General features: G+C 26.9%; 1 pseudogene; it reads right to left on the bottom strand.

Moving 5' to 3' along the window:
* Positions 1–4315: 4315 nt before the first annotated feature.
* On the bottom strand, positions 4316–17582 carry LOC126850948 (uncharacterized; annotated as a pseudogene).
* Between the last annotated feature and the right edge of the window lie 2153 nt (positions 17583–19735).

The following is a 19735-nucleotide window of genomic DNA, read 5'->3' on the forward strand; positions in this document are numbered from 1 at the left end:
ATATTTATATATATGATATTTTTTACGATCCAAAATAATTTTTCAATAATTACATTTCACATTTGTTATAAAGCAATTTATATTTCTTGTAAAAAAATTCTGACTAAATAAAGTTTATCTTATTTGTTTAATTTGTTTCATAAATTAATTGCAAAACCCTCAAAGACTACATAAAATTTCATAAAAATTTGAGTATTTATTTAAATAAATCAAATCACACACTTCTAAGATTCGCGCAGTCGGGATCAATATCAATTTTCTTTTTTATAAGCCTTCTCGTTCGGTGATAATAAATTCCGCGAGGCTGCTTGAATCAGAACGAATGTCTCTGGCAGTCTTACGGAAAGGGAAAAACGCTGTTGACACGCGTGTCCAACGTCCGAAAGTCCTAGTACATCTAGGTGGGATCTTTCCCGTTGGTTAAGCCGATCATTGCCACAGTAACAAGCCGGCTATTGACAGGTCCTCGTCTGCCATCGCGTTGCGTAGGTGTGAGTAGATATCCTAGGTACGTCTTTGTATAGGCACAGCTAAGGGGGACGTTCGGGACAAACCGCAGTTTGACCGCCGCGCGGTGGTGTTACTACGGGTTCCACATACTAATGGAGCATTACCTTAACACCCTCTATCCGGGCTCTCGTTCAGTTAGTTACTCCTTGGGGATGTGAAAGAAAGGACGGGAAAGAAGAAAGAGAAAGAGTATCCTCGGTATCTCTCTACCGATTCACTTCTCTTCATTCGTCGAAGACGAAGGCGGGTGGCCTTTCCCTCCTCCCCTCCCCCTCTAGCTTTTCTCCATCATCTTCTTCTCTCTCGTCTCGGTTTTGCCCCCATTTTACTCCTTTTTGATCGATTGCTCGGGAAATAGCACCCCAACATAAATCGTTATCGCTATTCGATGTTCCGCTATGTTCCACATTAAAGTTGAAATACAATTTAATTGTATAAAAATCACTTCTATTATCAACGCACGAATATATATCTTTAATGAAACAGAAACATTTTCTACATACATATAGAAATAGCGCAAAATATTTGAAAATAATACGTAAAAACTTATAGCATTTGTAACCAATAAATAAAATTCTGTTCCCTTTTTTTCTAACAATAAGAAAAGTTAAATGCTCTATATTCAAAAATATCATATTTTTAATATTGTATATTAATTAATAAGTAATTTATATCTATAAATGTTACATGCGCGCGAATTGAATCGTTGACAGATATACTTTTATTAATGTAACATTATAAAAGTTTGAAAATTTGAAGTGCATAAAATTTACAAACGCACATGTCAAAATGATTTATATTGTCTCTATATAATAAAAATAGTAATAAAAATAATTAAAAAAGAAAAAATATATGAAACATTGAATAAAAATAGGCATTCTATATTGAGATTCTTTGAATAAAAATCGCCTATTGTGACAAAAGTGTCATACCCATTTGTCAATGTCTTCAAAATACAATTTTTTCTTTAAAGAAATCAGTTTTTTTTCCAAGATGTCAGAGAAGAGAGCGAAGTACGCAAATCTTTTTTATCCTTCCGTTTCTCGCCGTCAAATTGTGCCGACATTCCGGATTGTGATTTCCAAAGGATTCGACCGGAAACAATACGAGAGGTACGATTTGCGATAGCGATAGCCGGCGCCCGAAGATAGCGGCAATGGTGATAGCGGGGTGACGAATTGCATGAATTTCAATCGACGTCTTATCTGGTGCACGAGTGAGACTCAAGTGCCGCTGGATCGTGATCAAGTGGACCGCCATGGTGAGGACAATACACGCCACGACCGCCAAGCGACAACGCTATCAAACTCGTTGAGGCGTATTGCTCTTTTGTTCGGGTCTTCTACTGCACCTGCCGCATATACGCGATGATCGAGATGCTGCCGTGAGAGCCTGCAAAACGCTATACAACATAAATGCATAAGATTAAATTAAGAATTTTTTTTCTTTGTGATATTTATTATTGTAATAATAAAATTAATAATTATTGATGTTATAATTAATGATATCTATTAATAACAATAAAATATTAATAATTAATGTTTTTTTTTCATGACATCTATTATATAATAATAATATCAAATGTAAAATATATCTCTATTAGAATATATAATTTTCATATTAAATTAATTTTAAAGAGCTTTTAATATAGCAACACTCTTCTATTTTTGATATAAATTTTCTCTTTTAAAAAGTTGAAAAGTTTTATTTTATGGTTGAAAATCACATTTATTTTTATCTAAAAATTAAAAAAAAATGTTTTTTTCTGCTATTTCATCTATTGTTTCATCATAAATATAAAAGTTATGTAGGCATAGATTATAATATAAGATTTAAATTAAAACATTTGAGAATGACATTAACGATTATATATGCTCTTAATATAGAGATTGTTTACTTAAAGTTTTGTAGCATTGTAATAAATACAAACTTTACAATATAAGCAGCAATAAATGATAACTTTTCGATTTTTCTACGTATATACGAAACGTTGTCTCCTCTCCTGGTCAATAGAATACTATAGTTATAGATTTCGTAAAAGCGATGTGACTGCTACCATATTAAACCCATCTCAAGACTATAGTGCAACTTTAAGACCTCACATATATTCGAAGCTCCGATGTCTCAGCCCCTCTCCCAGACTATGTCAACCCCTATACGGTTATACGATTCGGGACTGCTAAGGGGTAGAATGGTACAGCATCCGATAGGATTTACTGCCGCAGACATATTTCAGGTTCGATCCAAGAATTTCAGTCATCGGCGGACACGCACGTTTCCTAATGCGTCTCATGTTTGCCTCTTTCAGCTGTTTTATACTTTTGTCATAATATTCGGAATAGATTCGGATAAGATATGGAGTAAGTATTCGATTAAGTTTTTACAAACATAAGTGATAAGGAAGAAATTTATATGATAGGTTATTAGTCTATACTCAATCTTGTACGATTAAATATTTATTTATGCATTGTCATATTTAACATCATATAAGATATATGTACATTTATTATTATTATTAAAAAAACGCTGAAATAATAAAGATTTGTAAAAATGTATGTTTTAATGCAATCCAAGTAAACTAAATTTTCATATTTTATTTTAATTTGAAAGCCATTTTATATTGATAAAAATTTGTATATAATATTCTTTTAAATTATAAATTGTGCTTCACATCAAATACTCAAATACATACAAATTAAAAAAATTCTAATTTATTTCAAGTCAATTATAAATTGATAATGCATAACTACATGGCTAACTACATTCATTTCATATCTATATTTTGAAGAATGCATTAATGTAATAACTTGATTTTTTATTTTTTAAACTTTTATTTATTATATTTATAGAAAAATTTGAATAATTTTTTATATATTTGGAGTGTGTGTTTTAACTGTCCAAAAAAATTTTTGTAACGACACAATATTATAAACATAATTTGTAAATAATAATAAATATAACTTTTTTTATAATTATGTATACATACACACATATTATGATCTAATTAATTATATTATAATACATATTGTGTTACATAAATAATAAATAATTAGAAATATAATTCAAGGAATAGGAATAAATAGATAATTTTTTTTCTTTCTGATACCAGCACGTGAATACTCAAAGAATCTTCGAATACTCGCTCTTCTGTGAGATCATCATGAAAGCAATTAAGTAATGCACTGTGGGGAGTAAACTCCACTGGGATCGAATAAAATCGAAAACATTTGAAGATAAACGACAATCAACAAAATCTTGGAAACACGCCTGATTAATCGTACATTACTTGAAATAATGTTTCATATTGTCATGTTTAATAAAAATATAATAGACAATTGATACTTTAATAAATAATATATTTTTAATTGCAATATTTCACAGAGCTATTATTTCTCCTTTTCAAACGTATTTGATATTAATAAATAATACCAAATAAAAATGTTGCAAATATTAAAAATTTTAAATATTCTCTCTCTCTCTCTTTCTCTCTCCCTCTCCAAATATTAAAAATTTTAAATATTTTACGAAGTATTTTGTAAATATAAGACATTTTTTTATATTTACAGAACAAGAAACTTTGAATATTTCAAGTTACATTATATTTTCATAATTTTCTCTACTTATATGTATGTGAAAGAGAGAGAGAGACACACACATACAAAAATTAAAAATACAATGCGTTTAAAATATCAAGTTAGTATCGCGTGAGAAAATTATTATATAAGTTACTAAGGAAGGAAATCTGTAAAGGAAAAGTAAGTGATCGAGGAGGAAAGATCAAATCAGCTGGTAAATTAGACGACGATTGTTCGCACTCTCTCTAGGACCAAGAAATGCTGCTAATCAAGAGTTTGCACTTGGCCTTTTTCGCCGAAACGAATTTTGTTCTTCCACAGCAACGCTCGAGCTTGGATTTTGTCTTCTCTCCTATCTCTGTTTCCCCACTGTCACCTTCCCACACTCCGAAAATCTTTAACTTGTGAGGACTCGTGAAAGTCAGAACTGGCGCTAACTCGAGTCCACTAACGGGGCAATCAGATCGCCTCTGTTGGGACAACAAACTGCTCCATCGCCCTTGCGAGCGAATGCCGATGCTTGTATGGCTTATTTATCGAAGAAGTTTCCGGGGGTTAAACAGCAGTAAATCCTTCCTCCCTTACCGCCTACTCGCGCCCCTACCCACGAGAAAAGGATACTATGACTTAATTGCAAGAGTTTGATACTATGTTTCATTGATTGGATAACGATGATTTGTGAAGCTGCTAATCTGAAAATAAAAACAAACCGAATAACGAGAGAATATTATATAGTATTTTCTTTTCAATAAATTTTATTACTTTTGATTACTTAATGCATCATATTTATTGATATGCATTAAGTCTTAAAAAAATTCTTCATCAAAGAATATCTTATTGATGTTTTATAATTATATTATAAAATATATGTAAATACAAGTAAAATAAAAACAAGGAAAAAATGGATTACTTAATGAGAGCTAATGAGAATCAAACATAGAAATAGAATACGTGAATATTTTGATTCTTTAATTAAACGTTTTGATTGAAACGAATGGTTCTTCTTGGACCATCTTAAATAACTCAATAAAAATTATTTATGTCATATACATATAGAAACGATACAAAAATGAATGATACTATTATAGGTACTACAGTTTACAAAAATTGCACAAACTTAAATTATAAACCGCTTTAAAAAATTTTAAAAACTCCAATTTTCTACATTATTTATGTATAGAATATTGCAAATTAAAATATTCCTTATCTTAAATTGATTATAAAGGAAGTTTATCGCAAAGAACATCTTATTGCACCGTTATAAGATTTCGATCAAGTTAAGATTGATGGTATATCTTTACAGAGAATTCATCGCGGGAAGAAATGACCACGTGTTCGATAGAAAAAAACGAACCAAAGAGATGATTGCGCATGGTATGGCAGAAGCAAAGAAGACCAATGGACTAGGCACGATTCTTTACGAGTCTAATTGAGCGCAGAGATAACGCGATTGATTCCCTTCCTAGGCAATAACGTTTCCTTGTTTCCGCTCTCTTTAATGGTCGAGCTAATCGCTGCTGGTACCTTAACTATACTCAAGCATATCGCATTCTATCCGCGCGTTGTTATCGATTGTCTCAGGATCGAAATGTTTGTCACCAGGATTCATTTTGTGTAAAGACTGGTAATTTATTTGATATCGGTAATTGTATTTTGTTTTACTTAAGGTTATTTTAATCAAATCAGTAATCAACTTAAAAATATACAAATTTCTAATTATTCGTTATTGTAACTAAATTAAATCATAACATTAAAATGAAAAATTATATAAATTTGTTTTTTGCATTTTACACACACACACACACACACAAACGGATCAAAATAAAACTACATAAGAATTAATTATTCTGAGACATAAACTGATAATAGAATTTAATATTAATTATAACTACATGGATTTATAATATTCATAAAAGTAATTTTTTGTTAAAAATATTAACAATAAAAATATTAAACATAAATCCTAATAGTATAATAAATAACTCTTTTAAATATACGGAATTAAATATTACATCTGAATTTATATGAAATTAAATATACTTTTGTTCTTATAAATTTGAAATTTTACATTGTGTATCAATTGTGACATAATATATTTTATTATTTTATTTATGATTATTATATTACATTGAGAATCCATTATCAGAGAAAGCGTTAGAGAGATAAAAGTGCTTAATATCAACGTGTAGAAATTTCTTTCTACCTAGTTTTATCAAGTTTTAATCAAGTGTTATAAAATTTGCTTATACTAAAAATAGAGCACAGATTAAAACACACATGTAGATGGAATTATATATTAGGAATTATATGAATAAAAAAACCACAAACATACTTACACATACACACATACAAATAAAGATTTTTCAAAATATTTTATCAAACTCACTTACATACACACACACAGTATGCCTCACTTTAATATTAGTTTTTTCTTTATAAAAAATTATTAGATTATAAAAATTATTAGATTTATAAAAATTATTAAATTTATACTGATTATTTATACCAAAAATCTATTAATTTAGAAAATATAATGTTTTAATTTTAATGTTGTAAAATAGTATGGTATATATATCTTCTTAAGGCAGTTTAAAAGAACATCCTTTCAACATCCTTTCTAGATAAAAATTTACTCGATCGTTACATGATCTATCAACGTTTTCAAACATTTTATTATACATTTGTTAATATATATGATACTTGAAAAATCCTCAACTTAAAGTTATTTAAAATAATTATTTAAAAAGTTATTTAAAATAGATTTATTATAATAAATTTTAGTTTTTAAATAATCCAACAGCAATAATATTCCAATATATATTATTGGTTAAAAAAATTATTATACAATAAGAAAATTATGTAATAAGTAACTTTAAAATAAAAATGGGAAGATATTTAGATTATAGTAATGAATTTAATCATAGTTTTTTAATAATGCAAATAAAACAAGCAGTACACACAACTAAGCAATAGATATAGGTGATTTTTACTGTTTATAGCAATTTACAAACATATACACATAAAATAGATAAGATTAAAGTAACATTTAATGTAGATCTCACATATCTGATTATTCAGTTAATATCTATGTTAATAGATGTGTTAAACGTGCGAAGTAACTTATCACTGGCACTGATAGACATTCATACGAGAATAACGTTGTGTACAAGGGTTACCTACGGGACCTCAGAAAACATGTGAAGCTCGATCGTCGCTGGATATATAAGTATTCCCAGAGGCGAGGGGCAATTTGTCCCGGTCATTTGGCAAGTCCACTGGGACTCCCTGACTGTAATCCAATCACTAGCCACACTCTTTCTCTTTCCACTTCCACCCCTTCTCTCGCTCTCTCCTTTTGCCCCTTCTCCATCCATCCTTGTCACCACCCTCCTACTCCAACAACTCCCCTATTCGATCGTCATTGAGTCTCCTGCAATCTTGACCGAGTGACGCGACGACTGCTCCAAACTGTGCAGGAATTCTTCTATTGCAAGTGCAATCGGAAACCACACACGGTTAGCTATATGTATTATGATTATAGTAATTAGTATACAATAAAAGGTATTTTAGTGATGAAGAAAAGTTAGCGATAATTTTCCATTTTCATCGGACATAGAATTCTATGTCCATAGAATTTTGTAAAATTGCTAAGATAGCTTATAATATTTATTACTTATAAATAATGAATTTCTTGTAAAATATTACAGCGAGAAATAACTGATGCGTAGTTGATTTGTTAATAATTTTCTTTTATTCTAGAAAATTAAACCTATAATACCTTGCCTTTTATATACGTTCGTAACTATTATTATCTTTATACGTTTTTTAATATTATTTGTATATATTCTGTAATATTAATTTTTTTATTGTGTTATAAATGTAAAGTATTCTTCGGAAAATATTACATTTTTCTACAAATATTTTTTGTAGTTTTTTACCAAACTATAATTAATGCAAATATTCTGTACTATTTATATTCACTGAATTTTTTCCATTTTCAAAAAGCGTAATTATTTACAATAAATTAAACATTAAAAAAAAATAAAAAACAAATAATTCATTTTACAAACATAGAATGTATTATATATATATATATATATATATATATATATATATTTATATATATATATATATATATGCATAATTAATTTTTATAAATTAATTTTGACATGAAATTTATTTTAGCATTTTGAGAAAATCTTTAGTCTAAATAAACATATAAAAAATGTTTTATTGATTGTGACCATTAATGTTTAAATTTACATCTTTCAAATTTGAATATTATTTTCCTTTATTTGAATAAAACATTCTCTCTCTAATAACATACCTTATTTAAATTATTAATTTTTTTAAATATAATTTTTCTAACATCCAACACATATTGTAACTATGCATAGTGTCTAAACAACTATGTAAAATATGTTAAAACAATTTTTTTTAGATTTGAACCACAAAATTCTCAAATTTTGTGACATGAAAATGAAAAACCATTTTTATAAATCGATCTTCTATATTCTGTATATTATCCATGTTAAAAAGATTTTTTTTTTAACTCAATAAATAAAGTATTCCTCTTTTTTTATTAAGCAATTGTTAAAATAATTATTAATTTTATTAATAACTTTTTTTTCTTAACTATATCATTTATTAATTCTGTAAAGCAATGCATTATTACACACATTTTATTTCTATATTCTATATGTATATGTGTAGTTCACGTTCTTTTGTGTTTTTCCGTCATTGAAGTATATATGAAGATGTAGTGAAATACGCGAATTTTCACAGGATCGTGCCTGCAGGCGAACACCATACGTGATGTCGATCTGTAAAAGGGCTGTGTTACGAATTAGCCTTGTTGTGAGACCCGCGGACCCTTTATGCTACCGCCTCACGTGCACTTTTCTTTTCTCAGCCTTTAAACTGACCGACCCCGCGTTCCAAAGTACGACGGAAACGTGGCTTGACGTGCCTTTCGCGCACAATTTTATTTCTTTCCCGTTAACATGCGAATATCTTTTTCTCCTTTATTCCGATCGCGAGAAACAGAAAGAAAAATGTATTCCGCTCGATCGAGGGTGGTTCGCGCGCACGATTCGCATTTTTTCTTTTCCACGTGCATCTTCTATCATGACCTATCGCTGGAAAAAATTCGAATTTAATTTTAGATAATTTAGATATGAACACATTATATAAGATAAATGATAGAATATTATTGAATCATATATTTTATTATAACATTCATTTATTTGAGTATAAATGTATGTTATAATAAAATATATAAATATTTCAAAAAATATGAAGTTTATAAAAATAATATTGACAAACTTAACGTAATTATAAAAATGAATACAGATCTGAAGAAAGCAGCAAAAATATATGTATTAATTATAAAATTCATATTTTGCATTTAAAAAAAAGGTGCACTCTTGAAAATAATAAAAATATCAAATTTTTTTTATTTCTTAAAGAAAAAAATAAACAACTTTTTGAATATTTTGAGCTGCATAAAATAATTTTTTAATGTTTAAATAATTAAAAAATTTTAATAGATAGAAATAGCATAAAGATCTTTGAAAAATACGTATAATTATGTTTCTCGATCTTAATATATATATATATATATATATATATATTATATATATATATATATATCTTTTAACACTGATCTAATTGTTATCAATATTTTTAATATATTCAAAATAAACAAAAATAAATAAACGTAATTTAATTGTTTAATTTTAAAAAATTGTAATATTATTAAAATTTGCGTACAATTAAAAGTTTGCCAAAAAAGTTAATTTTATTCAAAACAATGAAAATTTAAAAAAAGTTATTTAGCAAGTAGGGCAAAAAATTTGATCAAAATGTAGCCAAACATATAAAAAAAAATTTTAATAAACATTTGAATATATTTAAATTGATTCAATATTAAAAGAAAGACATATAAAGATGGATAATTTTTTTTTGCTATATATGATTTCAGAACTGCACTTTCCACCTTAATGCAAAACAAAATGTTTCATTTAATACTCTCATTTATTAAATAGTTTTGGTACATATATAACCGCACGTAAATTCGGCCAAACGGTGTTGTAATTACTGCGCCATGATTTAGGACTCACCCGTTATAGAGTCAAGCGCCTTTGATTTATGATGCTGCACGCTGAAATTAATTCGAATACGATATACGAATAATTCACAATAGCTGTAACCGTAACGATACACATACCCATACACACACACACACACACACACACACACACACACACACATATATATATATATATATATATATATATATACATGAATATAAGTATTTAAATAATTTGTAAGCCATCGTTCGAGAAATATCAAGTGATAATTTCGAATAATTACTCGATCTAATAAAATATTATACCCTTTCTTTTAGATTCTGTTGCAATAAACACTTAATGATATGTTCTATAGTCTTATATATCATATTAATTAAGACTTTTAGTTTTTACTTTTTACTTTTTAAAATAAGAACGTTTTTTCTCTATATTATATTAAATATTACTACAAATTGTATTATTAGTTTTTATGTTATTAGCATAAATTGTAACAGTCAACATTACAATGGCTTTGAAAAATTATTGATATCATCAATATAAGTTCTAATCAATAGACAATATAAACAATTAATTTTTTCATTATTATTTCATTATTTATTAAGCAAAATTTTAAAAATGACATAGAATTAAAATAATTGACTTTAGAAATATTCTATTTAACTGAATTTATCCAAAATTAATTTTGTTTTTTATAAACAAATAAATAAAAATTAAAGAAAAAATATATATATTTATTTATTTATTTAAGATTTACAGCTTAGCTTTTATTATATTAAAAGTTATTATTATTATATTCAAGTAAAAAAATTTTCTTGCCACCTAAGTATATGCATTTGCACATTATTATTCTTTATTGGTAAAGACTTAAAATAAAGAGCTAATTTTGAGCATTTCATATAAACTCGTCTATTTTATTCATAATTAGACTCATGCAAATATAATGTTACATTCTTATCCCTTGTTGAAATAAAATTGTGGTCTTTGTTGTGCTTGCATATACATAGCCATCTGAATTTTTATCCGAGATTTCTCCACTGTCATAATCTCCGAAGAAGATCTGTCCATCGTCTTCGCAATTGATCACGATCAAACGCGAATTTTCAATCGCGCAATATATATCAAAATTAATTTCAAATCTACGTAAGTAGATACGGCAAGACGTTATGCCTCGTTGATCACGAATGCTGGTAAGATTGAGCCGATCGGAATGAGAAGCTCCTTAGACGAGGTCTCCTGCCTCAAGTCGGGTATATATAAACCACCCCCTCGAGATGTGTTCGCGCAAAGAGTAGGATAGGGAAGGATAGTCGAAGAAGGAGGGGAGAGGGGATCGGTTCGGTAACGAGATTTGCTCGATGTCCACGAACGATTTAAGCTGGGATCACGTACGAACGTTTAACCCTCTTTCTCGTTCTCGTGTGCTACTAAAGGACATTTCTCCCGCCCCCGCACCTCCTCCCCTTTCCCCCTCGCTCTCTTTTACTCCCTCTTTTCCCCTTATTTTTTACTGTCCTCGCACTCGCCCTCGTATGCGTATATGCCTGCCACCCTATTCTATCGCGCTACGATCGAGATAAAACGGATAGATCGTGCGTGCACCAAGAAAGAAGGCTCGACGTACCGGCAAAACGCTTTCGACCGCCCGCACGTATGATTTATTCCGGCGCGAAGCACCCACCAGAAATATCAGATACCCCTAATGAATTTCTAGGCCCGCATGTGTACATGTATGCGTGCACGTGCGTGTGTACACATGCATGTACATACATGCGTACAAACATCAAGGAAAAAGAAAATATATAGACACACACACAGTAAAGCATAGTACATGTTCTGACCAAAAAAATATTTTTTTTCTTCGAATGGCTTAATTTATTATAGTATATGCAATATATGCATATAATAAATTATATTAATTTTTCACAAAACATTTTCAAAATATTTTGATTATATTTGTTATTTTTATAATTATATTCTTTTTATTATATTTATTAATTTTGAGTATATTTATTATAGATTAGATTATTAAATTACACTATACAGTATTATAGTATCAAACAATTTTAATTATATATTTATATACATATATTATATATATTATACATGTTATATATATTATAATATTTATATATTTATAATTTATATATTTATATATTTATATATTTATACATTTATATATTATATATTTTATTGTTGGATTACTTTACAATACTATAGCGTAATAGAAATATTTTTTATATACAATAAATAGATATACTAGCTGTACAATTCAATTATGTATTATATCATATTATGTTATTTATTTATATTATGAGAATAATAATTAGAAACATTTAAAGTACATTAAATATCAGAATATTATTTTTATTATTTTTATTCCGATATCTTACTTTATCTTTAACTAAATCTTTAGTTCCGTAGTTATAATTCTTACATTTTAATGTTTGTTTCTTTTCAATGTAATCTGCAAATACTTATCCTTAATATACAGAGTTCCAAGAACTGGCTAACTATTACCAGTATATTCTAGAATTGAAAACAAACAAAAAAAAATTTTCTGGATCTTAAACTCTGGATTTTATAAATCTTGATAAAAAGATTAAATAAATTTTCTATGGAATTTTCTATAATTTCCATAAAGTTATTATATGTAATTCACAAAGATATAAGTCTAGATTTAAAACTATTTATTTTCGGAATTACACTAAAATATTCTTTATTTTGTCTTATCTTGAGATATGTACTGATTGTATTTATTTGTTTGTATGTATTTTTAAATAATAAATATGTATGAAGTTCTATATAATATGCGCAGCCTTCATTTTAATGACAAATTTCGCGCGATTAATTTAATACAAATATTTTTATTAAAAATATTGAAGAGAACTTATCGCTTTTTTCTATTTTTTAATATTAAATATTTATTCAAATATTATATTATATTTATTCAATCTTTAAATCAAAAATTTGTTAGAAGTTATTTACAAATTTAAATGAGCGATGAAGTTTATATTTTTCTACATCTTTAAAGTTTAGATTTTTTTAAAGAAGCATTTCCAAACCGGCTTGTAATTAGAGAATTAATTCTCTCTTTCTTTTATTCTCTATCTTTTGATATGTTTTTATTAAAGGATAAATCTATTTCGTGACTTAAAATTTTATTATCTATATCATATTCTCATGCATATACCTAAGTCTAATTTTATACATTTTTATGAATTTAAAAGCAATTGATGTGTAGATTATATGTACAAAGAAAAAAATAAATTGAAATTTTTATCAAAGAACAAAACAAAGGGAGGAATTCAATTATTTTATTTAGAAATAGTTGAGCCACTTTATATTTTATTCACATATGTCTATAATTTTTATTCTTGTGGCATAGTGTTTTTATCATTTCTCTTATCATTATAAATTTATAATGTAATCGGCTTTGGAAACTCCATCTTGCTCAGATATATTTATATAAAAATAATATTTTTGTCACGTAATTATAAAACTACATGAAAAAATTGTTGTAAATATAATATATATGAAATAAATATATAAACTAATTATAAAACGATGATAATTATATATTGGACATATATTATATTCAAAATCACACAAGCATATACATAGCTTTTAATGTTTTATTGAATGATCTTAATAATATACTATTTTTAGCGCAAAAAATGCAATATAATAAAAGAAGTCTTTTTCATAAGAGTATCAATATAAATTTAAAATACTGAAAAAAATTCTGTAAGCGCAGTAAGAATTTCCAACGCCTATGAGATAAATGACACATAGCCCGCATAAGATTGAGGACAAAGAATATTCAGCTTAGAATTCGCGAGAAATTAGGCGTGAAATGTAACCATGTGCTTCGAATATTCTTACCACGAACAGAATCCAACCTCTTGTGTCAATCCGTGAACGGGATGATTCGTCGATAAAGTTTAGTATTCACAAAGTGTTTCTATTCTTTATCTCTCAGTATATACAGGGTGCATAAAAAGTTCCGAAATTCTTAAATATCTTGAAAACTAAACATTTTTGCATATATATGCAACAAAAAAATGAAGATTTTCATTAAAAAATTTCAAAGTAATCTTTAGACTATCTTGATAACGTCAAAATGTTGGGACGCACAACTTTAAAAAATATACAGCTTTTACATCAAACATTTTTTGTCCAAAAATGATTAGTTGCAATATATTACATATATGTATATATATGTATATATATATATATATATATATATATATATATATATATATATATATCCGTCCCACATCTAACTGATCAAACAAAAAGTAGAGATAGATTTGGCCAAACTGAGTCGAAAAGTTCTGTACCATTTTGCAAAATTCGCAATAATTATTGCGTTATTAATTAAAATATATGAGCTGATGAGCGCGTTGGAAAATGATAGGCCGATATCGGCAGGCATATACGATGACTTGTGTACGTCTCTTAGTAACAAAAGCATAAAACTTTCAAGATTCTAAACATAGAAAAAAGCAAGAAAAAGGAAATCATCGCATACAGACATGGATTGTTCAAGCACGCTTTATATTTTGAGTATTATTTGTAACATATAATTGTGGCTTTAATATGCTAATAGATTTTATTCTTTATTAATATAGTTAAAACAAAATTATTCATAATGTTATAACAAATATAATATTATGAAAAAATGATTCAAATAGCCATTTATTCCACAGTATCCGAATTGCCATTGATTCAAATTAAATACAGTCCGGATTGACTTTATTTTAAATGTACAGCAAAATTGCATATAAAAATAAAAAAAATTACTTGAACACTGTTTAAGTGATAATTTTGGATCTCCAAAGTGCTAATATTAAATAATGTAATAAGAAGTTTAAGAAGAAGATTTAAATAATCATATATATCAAGAAGGGCAATAAATTCTGCACGTCCATTCAGCCCTCCCAGCACCACCACCCTAACTTCTGCCTTCTATAGGACGGGGGTGAATCAGTGATATATGTCTTCCCTATAACAGCCAGAATCAAAACACCGATCTCCCATTGCAATGTTTGTCCTTCGGACACCAACTTCTGCAGCAGACAGCATCGGTAATATCATTATATTAATTACAAATAAGTTACTGTGTACAATCACGTCAGAGTCATTTGCTAAATTGGACGTAGTTATATAAAATAAAAGTTATATAAAAGTTATATAAAAATCACAATTGTTACTTTTACATTTTTTTATTCTATATTTTTTTTACAATGTATCTGAAAGTATCTAGAAAATATTAAATTAGCATCTTATTTACTAAAAAAATTGTAATTTAATTATTAAATTTAATGTAAAAATTACAATTATAGTTTATTATAAATTATAATACAAATATAATTTAATGTTCTTCTAAAAAAGAATTCTTCTAATAAATCTAATGTTCTTGATAAATGTTTATTGATTGTTTATCAATGTTCATCAATTTTAAAGCAGGTCACATATCAAATATCAAAAGAAAGAAATTATTATTAATTAATATTATTATAGTATAATTAAAATTATTAAATAATTTTATTATTTAATAATTAATTAAAAATGTTTAAAAATAAATAAAATACATCTTATATAAGAAATTGGTGTAAATATTTTTTGCATTAATATGTTAGCATGTATTTATTGTTAGAAATTATTAAACAAATACATACATAATACATTAACGATAAATATATGCAATATATACAATATACATATTCATATTCGATATATATATATATATATATATATATATATATATATATGCATTTGTATAAATTTGTACCATAAGAAATGTATTTATATATTTAAATACTTAACTTAAATATACATAAACAATATACTACAAGTGTTTATTAGCATAAACATTTACATATATTGTAATTTGAAAAATCAATATAAATATAAGTTATAATCGTAAATTATACATTTTTACTATAATATTAAATGTGGGTGAAAATTAATGTGATTACTTGAAATTTTTACTTTAACTCTAGCTGAATAATATTGTGATCATTGAATGAAATTTTTTATTATAAAAAACAATATCTATGTGTGTGTGTATGATAAAAATAAATATTTATTTAAATAAAAAAAATATTTTTTTACTCATAAAGACAATTTTATTTCTCACATAATTGTTATTATTTATTTAGTCTATTCTTATTATTTAATCATGTTCCAAATTTATATATTTCGAAATCCAGTCTAATGCTTGCTTAAGTATATCAATGTTAATCTTAAATTAACTAATGCTTAAACTTATTTAATTTCCAGAAAAATATTTTACTTATTATTAGTCAAATATTTATCTAAAATTTAAGTTTGTAAGGATTTGAGAAAATATTACATACTATAACAAATTTTAATAGAAAATAAAAGATCATTTTTTATTTTTAAAACAAGATTAAATTTCTATAATATGAGAATAATTTAGATTATTGCTCCGTCTTAAATCGATTACAGAATTGAACAAAATATAAAAATAATTAATTGATTTTGAATTATTTGACTTTTTTATAATTCGTAACTTATATCAACTTTTTTAATAAAAATGTTATCTTTAGATTAAAAATTTGTCATAGAACTGTAAAATTAATAAAGCTATTTTAAAATATGTTCAAAAAATATAAAATTTGAATCATTATCCGTATTTTTAATCAATGTAAAAAAAAACTGTTAAGAATAATACTAAAGATAAATTAGAAAGAGAAAAGTTAAAAAGTTTCTTATATACTATATGCAAATTAAATAAAATAAAATATATATACTACATATTACACTTAAATTTTTTTTTAAAGAATTCAAAAATATATAAATGCTGTCGTAATTATGTGTAGTTAGTATACATATGAGTAAATGTTACATGTGAAATATTTTTATTTTTCTTCAAATTACGCAAATTTTATGCTGTACGGCGCGATGTATATAACCCCGATGACTCGCAAAAAGCTTTAATGTGTGCGACATTATGCTCGTGAAGCACTTGAGGAAAGGCGTTAAAGCGGTGCAGTAGCTGCCCGGCTGTACCGAACATTATTATAATTTCAGTACGGGGTGCGACGTGCTGTATCTGGGCAAGGGTTGCGGGTCCTGGCGCAGAGGAGATTACGGCGATGGCCGGACACTGGCCACTTGACTGGTATTATAGATGTAATATCATAAACAACGTCCCTCTCAGCTCTCTCTCTGCGCGCGAGAGACTGCGTTTATGTCCGCACGGAGTCATGGTACCTCGCTCTGCTGGATCGGGTACTCGGCAGCACCCTTACCCTCTACAAGCGTAACCAGTGTTTACTGTTGAATATTCATTCTTCAGTTCGTGTTCGCTGCTGCCGCGCGAGCGGAGAACACGAAGTGTCCACATATTATCCGATCTTATACCGGGGCTGACCATACACTTACTATAATCTCTGCCTCGTTTTATATTGCGAATTATCCAACTATACGCGATAATCCGCGCCTGAACGGCTTGCGCACCTTATGTCAGAGATAAGCTTGTACTTTGTGATGGATCAGTGATATAATAAAACAAATATAAATAGATAAAAAGATTTACTTAACATTTAGATGCATGAGAAAATATTTACAGCCATCTCTTTAAGGAACGCTTAAAGTTTTTCTTTTTTTTAAGTTAGAACTAGTACACATGCGTTATAATCAATTTATCATATATTTATATTTTTGTCCTAACAGAATTATACTTTCTAAGATTTATATATCTGATTGGTCTATCACTGCTATTTCATATTTAAAAATCATTTTGTCAGATCTGTGAAATTGACATCCCAAAACGCTAATTTTTATAAAAGTCATGTGGTGTTTGATTGTTCACATTTGTCTACATTTAATAATTATTTGTAATCTATCTTGCAAAAAAAAATTATAAACAAACAAAAATTGAGCAAATTTTGTCATAAATATTATGAAGTACGAGTTTTTAATTTGTTTAAATTTGTACACAATGTTCAATTATCCATAATGATATTATTGCTTAATATTTAATTAAATTCATTTATTTTTTTAAAAAATAAAAAAAAGAATTTTTTTCTAAATTGCATTTTTATTAATATCAAATATGAAATTACGAAATATATTAAAACGTCATATATGAATATTGAATAAAATATCTCAGAAAATATTGAAAATAAAAAATATTAAAGTCTTGATTTCGAAAATAAAAATCTAGAAAATAACTATTGACATAGGATTAATTAGCATACATATACAGAGCGTTCCAAAATTCACAAAAAAATATTATTTTAAAATATTATTTAAATATTATATTTAAGTTTTCAGAAAATCAACTAAAAAATTATTTGTTATTTTTTAGTTCAAATAGTTTTTAAAATGTCAGAGTTTATAAGTGGCCAATCACAGATTGTATAACCAGTTGTTTGTTCGTGATGTAATACACTAGTATTAATGACGCATACAATTTACAAATAACTTTTTAAATATGATTGAGTAACTTTAAATTTTTATAACTCTTTATATAACTAATTTCAAAAACTACTACTTAAAATAAAAACAGAAAATTATCTTTTTGTGAATTTTTTTACTACAGTATTTTAATATAATTTCGGAGCACCCTATATATATAGGTTAATATCATATTCTGATAATATCATCTCGTATGCAAGCAGAGCGGGTTAAATCGAACAGGAAAGTCCTCTATCGTTTGCGATTTTAGCAATAATTAATGAAAAATCAATCTCGAAAATCGACCAATCCGCGTAAAGATAAGTGAGAAGAGGCATTTCACTTTTGCGAGGTTGTTAAGCGCAACACATAATTAAACACTTAATTATTAATCCCCACGCTTCGTCGTACGGATTGGTCTATTTTTTTTTTAATTATAATTTCTCATTAATTATTGCGCAAATCGTAAAATAATAGAGGACTTTCCTTTGTTTAATCCATTCTACCAGGACACGATTGATAATTGGTTATTATCAAAGCTGGATTTTTGGTTAAAGCAAGCAATATATATATATATATATATATATATATATATATATATAATTAGCAAATTATATAGCAAATATTAATAGTATATATATATATATATATATATATATATATATATATATATACAGGCTGTTTCAAGACCCGTGAAACAAGCTTCAGAGATTAGTAGGTTTCATCAAAAAATTAATTTTTCTTAAGAAATTTGTCTTTCGATGCATCTTTAATTAAAGGACTGCGCATTCCTGTTCGGACCGCGTATGAGGTAGGCAATCGGTCAGACGTTATGCTGTGTAACATTGTATCTAAAAAAAACCTTACAAAGGTGAAAAAAATAAGTACGTATAAAATATCCTAACTAGTACGCAAAAAATTACGAAACTTTTAATTTCTTCTCTAAAAAATAACTTTTAAAAGAATTTTTCCTTAGAAAATAATTTTCATTTAAAAAATAAAAATCAAAACTAAATATGAAATCAATAGTTAACTAACCAAGTATAGAAACTGTAATAGTTCAGTAGAAAGTTTAGTTTGTAAAGAGTTGTAATTTGAAATATTTGTCATAAAAAATAATCTTGCAAT

Source organism: Cataglyphis hispanica, chromosome 7 (assembly GCF_021464435.1).
Source record: "Cataglyphis hispanica isolate Lineage 1 chromosome 7, ULB_Chis1_1.0, whole genome shotgun sequence".
Taxonomy (NCBI): Eukaryota; Metazoa; Arthropoda; class Insecta; order Hymenoptera; family Formicidae; genus Cataglyphis; species Cataglyphis hispanica.